Source organism: Helianthus annuus, chromosome 13 (assembly GCF_002127325.2).
Source record: "Helianthus annuus cultivar XRQ/B chromosome 13, HanXRQr2.0-SUNRISE, whole genome shotgun sequence".
NCBI lineage: Eukaryota > Viridiplantae > Streptophyta > Magnoliopsida > Asterales > Asteraceae > Helianthus > Helianthus annuus.
The window spans coordinates 64,990,334-64,998,768 of record NC_035445.2 but is presented as its reverse complement, the minus strand read 5'-3'; positions in this window follow the sequence as shown (position 1 = coordinate 64,998,768).

Genomic DNA, 8,435 nt, shown 5'->3' with positions numbered 1-8,435 from the left:
GTCTTGGCGACATTCCTGGAGCATATTCCATGTTTATTCCGCACGTGCTTAGCTAAAAGTGGACGTTATGGAGTCGTGGGGGACTTGCACCATTTGCGGAATGTTAGTTAGTGTAGATATTTTCCATTCTTAAAGGGGTAGCGAGCTAATTAGAAAACACTTGGCTATTTTTGGCTACACACACACTCGTACAACTGCTCTCACCTGTTTTCATTAATTCACTTAGCGATTATACACTTTTTTACACAATACACTATTGTGATCCTTGTACTTAGCTCGCTATCATCCAAATTTGTAATACATTCGTTGTTTAATTTGAGTTGGTGATCGGTAGTTTCCATCACCCAAGGTTTTTTATGCCGGAGATCATTCATTGATCAAGGGCTTTTTCCTCGTATAAATCTTTGTTTCACTTGTTCATTTCATTTCTGAGTGATCCTTATTGTTGTTCATCAATTCAAGCATCATACCTCACAACAAAAAGTTTGGTTGCATTGTCATTGCTTGATTTTTGACCAAAACAGTTTGGCGCCCACCGTGGGGCAATTGGTGCTTCATTCCTAAGAGATTCTTGTTTTTGTGGTCATTTTGGTTCATTGCATCCAAGCAGATGGCTTCATCATCAAAGAACACTTCCAGTGCGATGTCTGCAGTCAATTCATCCCAGGGCATTCCACCTTTGCCTCCACCACCTTCTGGATCTCAGAAAAATGCCGAGAAGAAACCGACTCCCATTTTCTCAAAACCTCCAACTTCTTCTGCTTCTTATACTCCTACTACTAGTGACTTATTTACTTTAATTTTGCAGATGAAGGAGCACATACAGCAGCTGGATAAGATCAATGAAAGGATTCTGAGAGAAATTGGAGATATCAAGAAACAGAAGAGATCGGCAGAGGATCATTCCCCATTGGTGCCCAGATCTTTGAATTTCGATACTCCGGTTATGACCTCTCAGCCTTCAGTAGTTCCAGATGTTCAATATGTGGGAGGACCAAAAGGAGTGCACTACGGATCATCAGCAATGACTCAGGCCTCAGGATCATACTTTCAACCAGCAGGATCTCTGCCTCAGCATGTAGGATCCTTCGCTAGCTCAGGAGGCTACTTGGGGGAGCAGCAGATTCAAGGATTCTGGCCGTTTCAAGGATCCTCTCAGGTTCAAGGATCCTCTTTGGTTCAAGGATCCTCTCAGGTTCAAGGATCCTCTCATGTTCAAGGATCCTCTCAGTTTCATGGATCCTTCCAGATTCCGGGATCCTTAAGGAGTTTGCAATCAGGGAATTCAGATATCCATCAAGGAGATTTCATTCCAATGCAGACCATTGCTTCAACCGGTCCTTCAATCGTTCTAGAATCTCAGCAATATGGATTCACATCTGGGGTTCCAAATTTGAACCCAATGGGAGGTAACACTTTCAATAATTCTTATACCACTAACCATGGCCTTATGCAGGATACAGGTATCAATCATGCTATGGCTAGGGAATTGCAAAAGCTGAAGGATATGATATCAAGTGTTCCAGGAGTAGTCAAGCCTATCCTGGAGATTGCAGATGGGAGCCATAATATATCTCGTTTTGCACCACCCATCTGTGATGCTGAGATACCCAAAAGGTTCCATGTGCCAACAATGAAGTTATATGATGGCTCAACGGATCCTGAAGAGCACATAGCACAATACAGGGAAAGGATGGAGATCAATCCCATCCTAGAAAGGTTAAAGGAAGCATGTCTGTGCAAGGGATTTGGATCCACTCTTACTGGATCGGCTCTTAAATGGCTGCTAAGTCTTCCTCCTTATTCTATTACCTCGTTTGCTAATCTAGTTAACCTATTCAATAACCAGTTTTCTTGTAGTAGAAAATTTGAGCGTTTAGCTAGTGATTTATATAGAATAACCCAAGGCCATAATGAATCATTGAGAGATTATATCACTAAGTTTAGTAAAGAATCCTTAGATATCCCTAACTTGGATATTGCTACGGCTGTTGAAGCCTTTAAAATGGGATTGCTTAGGGATTCATTATTCTATGATGATCTCGTTATGACACCTTGCAGGAATCTAGATGAGGTAAGAACCCGGGCACTTAGGTTCATCCGGCTAGAGGATGACAAAAGGATCCAGGAAAGATTAGCAGGATCCTCAAAGCAAGAGAAGCAAGGATCCTCATTCAGGAACAACAAGTTCAGATCCTACAACAAATCTGATAACCAGAATGTGCATGCTGTAGAATAGGAAGAGGATGATGAGGATTAACCTCCAATTTCTGAATACTGTTTTTCTGTTGATAACAATGAACTAATCCTTGCAATGCAGAATCTAGGTGATAAAGCCAGGTGGCCGAGAAAAAATGACAAACCAGCTGCAACTAAAGATAAATCAAAATGGTGTGCATACCACGAAGATTTTGGGCATCTCACAGAAGAATGCATCGCATTGAGAAAAGAAATTGGATACTTGTTGAGCAAGGGGCACTTGAAAGAATTATTGGGGAGAAAGAAGTCAAGAACTCAGGATCCTGAAAGGATCCCAGAGAAAGCTCCAGCCCCTCCAGCAGACGCACAAGTTATAAACTTTATATCTGGAGGATCAGACATTTGTGGAACATCCTTTTCTGCAGCTAAAAGACATGCAAAGGAAACCAAGATGGATAATGGAGATAGACCCATTCGAACATCCAGTGTCACTAAAGGAAAAATCATAACTTTTTATGAGGACGATCGTGTTGACATTCAGGATCCTCATCACGATGGTTTGGTTATTACTCTTTTTATTTCTAATCATTTTGTTCGCAAGATCCTTATAGACGGATGGAGCTCTGTGAATATCATCCAGCTTGATGTTCTTAAGAAAATGAATATTCCTGAATCCGATATCATACCAAGATCCCCAGTGCTTGTGGGATTCAGTGGCGAGACTAAGAATACTCTGGGGGACATTAAACTCCCAATCTATATTGAAGGGCTACATTCTTACCAAAAATTTTGTGTTATTGATTGTTTATCTTGTTGTAACGTTATCCTTGGCAGGCCTTGGATACACGACATGAAGGCAGTCCCATCCACTTATCATCAATGTGTGAAGCTTCCTAGCCCATGGGGGATAGTGAAAATTGATAGTGATCAGCAGGAGGCTAAGAACTGCTACACTTCATCAATGAAACCAGCCTCAAAGTCAAGGGAGCAATAGCAATCAAAGCAACCTCCGAGAGATGTCTTGGAGGCAAGAGAGCAGGATGTAGTAGAAATCCTTATGGATCCTCATGATCCTGAGTCTAAAATTTATATAGGATCAGGGATCCTTGGCAAAATGAAAGAAGGCCTGATATCCTTCCTCAAAAGGAGAAAAACTACCTTTGCATGGAAACACGAAGACATGACAGGTATATCTAAAGATGTAATCACTCACAAACTTGGCATTGACAGGTCGTTCAAACCAATCCATCAAAAGAGGAGGAAGTTTGCACCAGAAAGAAATGCCATTATCCAGGAACAGGTAGAAAAGTTACTCCGAGCAGGTATGATTAGGGAGGTCAAGTATCCAAGATGGTTGGCCAATGTGGTTGTAGTTCAAAAGAAAAACGGAAAGTGGAGGGTATGTGTCGATTTTACCGATTTAAATAAGGCATGTCCCAAGGATCCTTTCCCATTACCCCACATTGACTCCATGGTGGATGCAACTGCGGGTCATGAACTGTTAACTTTTATGGATGCTTCATCTGGATTTCAGCAAATTCAGATGGAACCATCAGATCAAGTGGATACAGCCTTTATGACTCCAACTGGTATATACTGTTATATTGCTATGCCGTTTGGACTAAGAAATGCAGGTGCAACTTGTTTTGGTCAAAAATCACACAAGGATAATGCAACCAAACTTTATGTAAATGGGGTATGATGCTTGGTTTGCAGAAAAAGTAAAGGATCACTTCAAATGTGAAATATGCAAAGACACAATGATTTATACGAGGAAAAAGCCCTTGATCAATGTATGATCTCCGGCATAAAAAACCTCGGGTGATGGCAACTACCAATCACCAAACTTCAATATAAGAAAAATAGTTACAACTTTGGATGATAATGAGCTGAGTATAAGGATCACTATAGTTTCGAGTGTCTAAGCGTGTGAGAGTTGTGTTGTGTGTTCTTCCGAATGAGGAAGAGTGTTATATATACAAGTGTAGGTGACCTATTTTAGGTAAAAAGACTAATAATCAGCTCATTACCCCTTTAGAAATAAAAGTAAATCTAGCCTAAATTATCGCCCTTAAATCATGCCATGTTTCCATATCCTTCACAACGTCCATCTCCGATTAAGCACATGCCATAGTTGTAAAGACGTGTCCTTTAATTGTGATGCTTAAGAGCGGATCCTGCTAGATGTCCTGCAAAACAACATTAAATTCAACGAAAGCAACTGTTAGCATGAGGATCCTATGATGGTCCGTGATCCTGATCCTGGAACTCTGCTGAGGATCACTATCTGTAAAAAAAAAAAAAACAAGGATCACTGGTTAGGATCACATGTGAGGATCATGTATTGTAAAAATCCAGCCCTAACAATTGCCCCCAAAATATAAGGAGTTCATTGTAAATTAATGAGTTATATTTTGCTTTGATCTTATCTGCAACGAACAATTCGGATAACTAGCCGTTAATTTCGAACTAGCCGTTGCAACCTTTACGTCATTGAGGTGACATCCCTGCAAATCATGATTATAAATAGGAGATAGGGTTAGGATCAATCTTCATTTAAATTCAAGATATTCTCCCTTTATAATCTCTACCGAAGATTAATCAGGTATTCTCTTCTCTTTCTTCCCTCTCTTGCTCTGTTTTTCTGCTTTTATCCTGCCAAGAGTATGTTGCTTCGAAATTCTCCTCACAAGGATCACAAGAAGATCAGTCCCTTGAAAAGCCAAGGGATCGTCAAAGACTCTCCTACAGAGAGGTGCTGTTTTACTGATGCTCATGTTGATAGGATCCGTCACTGTTTTCCGGCGGATACCGTCTTCAAGTCTTTTACTCCCACCGCTCTGAGTGATTTCGTTTCCGACGCCTGGGTGGCCTTTCCTGCAACTCCGTTTACCATAGGATATTCATATCCTTTTCCAGCTTTCACCCAGTCCTTCTTTTCTCTGACCGGTATGTCCTACATCCAGGCCATGCTGATGATCTGGAGGGTTCTGTGTACCCTTGAGAGGATCATCGAGCAGGAGGGGATTGACTTAGGGATGCCGGAGCTGGCCGAGTTATATGATCTTACCACATTTGGTTCCTGTCGATACTTGTTGAAACGGAAAGCTGGAGAGGATCACCCTGTTTTTAAGGTCACAAAAAATGATACCAACTGGAAGCGACGATTCTTCTTTGTTAGGAGAGATACCATCCCTAACGGGGAGGATCTGCCCAAGGAGTGGGCTACTCATGGTAGGATAGAGGATCCTGGAAGGATCGCCATCAGACTTGTCTCTTATGACGAGGATCACTAATGTCTTTTTGTCTTTTATGTTTTTTCAGCTATATCCGTTACTCATCTCAAGTTAACTCCTGCTGCAAGAGAGAGAGTTTTAGCTTTCAAGAAGCTTGATCCTGAGACCAGAAGTTTTCAAGTCACCATCCAAGATTCACAAGAATTATCCTCCGCATCTGCCACAATGTCAAGTAAGTATCCTTACCAAAAAGTAAGTTCTATGCAAAAATATTAAATTAGTTAGGAGACTTATCTTGTTTTGATTGTATAGGTGCTGGGAAATCTGCTAAGTCCGCCAAGTCTGCCTCCTTGTTTGGGATTGATGATCTTGCCAACGTCAAGTCTTCGAAGAAGAAGACTCCTGCTGCTAGTCCCTCTGCTTCAGCCCCTAAATTACCCATTAGGGGTAAGGGAAAGAAGAGGAAGGCTCCGGAGGATCTTCAAGGATTTCCTCTGCTCCGCCAACAGTTTCTCGACTATGTCAATGAGGTAAGGATCATTGCCCCTGTTGGTTATCTTGATGGTTTTGAGAATCACCTGTTTCTGACGTCATATCCTGTTTTTCTTGCAGAGATTTACCGAAATAGAGACTTATGTTAATCACGTTGAAGATCAAGACCGCCAGATTGCCGACCTTCAACAGATGGGTGTGCTGAAGGATCTCAAGATAGCTGATCTTGAGAAGGAGCTCCGAGCTACCAAGGATAAAGCTGTCAAAGCACTGATCAGCTTTGACTACGAGAAGCGTGACATCACCCAGGATGCTAAGGTCTCTGCTGCGATAACTATGTATAAGATCCAGCTGCAGATGGTTGCGGAGGCTCAGGATCCTTCCTTTGACAACGGCACATGGGACGTGGAAGGTTGGAAGGCAAGGCTAGCAGAGTTGGAGGATGACGATGATGTTGAGGATATCCCAATGCTGGAGGGTGGTGATGCTGGCAAGGATCAGGGTGGAGAAGCTAGTGGAGCTGGTGGTGATGAAGCGGCGAAGGTTTGAGCTGCAGGATTGGGCAATGATGGATATTTTGAGACTAGGCCGGAGCCCAATTTTTTGAGTTTGGTTGTGATGTTTGAAACAATTTTATGGTTTGTACTTTGAACAATAGTTTTTAGGGTTAAGGATCCTGGATCCTTTGAACAATAGGTAGGATCGCAAATGGTGGAGGGATCCTCTGTTTGGGGGATGAAGCCTTTGTGATCCTGCCGCCTTTAATTTCCTGCACCTGCTAAGACCGCATAGACAATGGACACCCTTTGCCAACCCATGTGGATGGGCCACGTTTTGCTGGTAGAAATGTGGGTTGGCAATTTTGACAACTTTTTGAAAGGGTTTAAGATCCTTTTGTTAATAATATAACTCTAATCTTTCTGGCTTATCTCGTGTTGTTATCCTTTATTTATCTTCTTATTTCCCAGTTTTTAGAAACATATTTGTTAGAGTAACAAGAGTTGAGCAAACCATGTTTAATAAATTTAGGATATGATCCTAGATCAAATATCCTATCATTGAAGATTTTCAAGGATCATAGTTTTAGTTGTCAAAGTGTAGGGGTTGGTTAGTATAATCGAAATAGTCAAGGATCATACCTGAGGATCCAAGTTAGGATCCTAACCTTTAATCAAGATAACCGTAAGTTAAATTTTAATGGATGATAAGGATCAAGGATCCTTATTTGTTAATCTTCGAGAACCTGAAAAATGGAACATATCTTGGGACTAAGCCAATGTAAAAGATAAATTAGTAGCTGGGGACATGCCCAAAGGATAACTGGGGATGATCCCAAAGGATAACTGGGGACAAGCCCAAAGGATAACTGGGGACAAGCCCGAAGGATAACTGGGGACAAGCCCAAAGGATCGTATGTAAACTGGAGTATGGCCCTTACTGGCGACTATCCGAACTTAGTGACATGAAAATGTCAAAACCTTAGCTAACGTGAAAACGTTAGAAACCTTATGAATGGATGTATGGTACGTCTACCATTATACGTAGGATCCTGGGTATAGCCAGTACGATGAGGTTGTCAGCCCCGGAAGTGGGTACTGGTCCCAAAGACGTGAACTATATCAGGATCATCGTGCGCTGCTGGCGGAAACTGGGGATAATCCCAAGGATAACTGGGGTTGGACCCAAGGATCTGTGTTGCTTTTGAAGATCTTTGACGATATGCTGTAGATACTGAACTATCATAACTCAATGTAACACCCCAAAAATGTTCAATATGAAAATAAGTGAAAATAGACAAAGGACTTAACATAGTTAATGAATTATGGTAAAATGGAAGTTAAGTTATGGGGAATGTTTAATTAAACACATAACAAACTAAAGGGACCAAAGTTGTAAGATGTCACAACTTACATAAGTAAAAGATTAAAAAAAAAAATGGGAACACACACACTGTGTCTGGTCGATCGTTCAAGCAGAGACAAGGGGGTGAAACCCTAGTTTCACCAAATCCATCCAATTGAGAAGGAAATTCAAGGAAAAATCGAATGCATGAAACCCTATTTCGAGCATCAAACCTTGCTCATTAAAATGGTAAGTTCAATTTCGTGAATTGATGAATTTCAAGAAATGGGTTTCATCTGAATCATGAGTTTTGATATGATTTGTGTAAATTGGATGTTAGAACTACTTTCTACAACAGAAATCATGTTTGATTTTAGGTCAATTGAAAGTTCTTAATATAGTTTCACTTTATGAGAATGTGTTATGAATAAGGTGGGTATAATTATGTGAAAATTTAACTTTGATGTCCTTGTGATACTAGGATTCATAGACAATTTGGTGTAGGATGAAAGTTAGTCATGAATTTGATTGAATGTTGATGAAATTATAGAAGGACTAGTTAAAATTATGCCCTAGGATAATGGTGTTTAGTGTCCTACAAATGCGAAACCCGCCAAGTGTTTGATGAAATGCTTAAGAGAATATTTATGTGAAATTCGGAAAAAT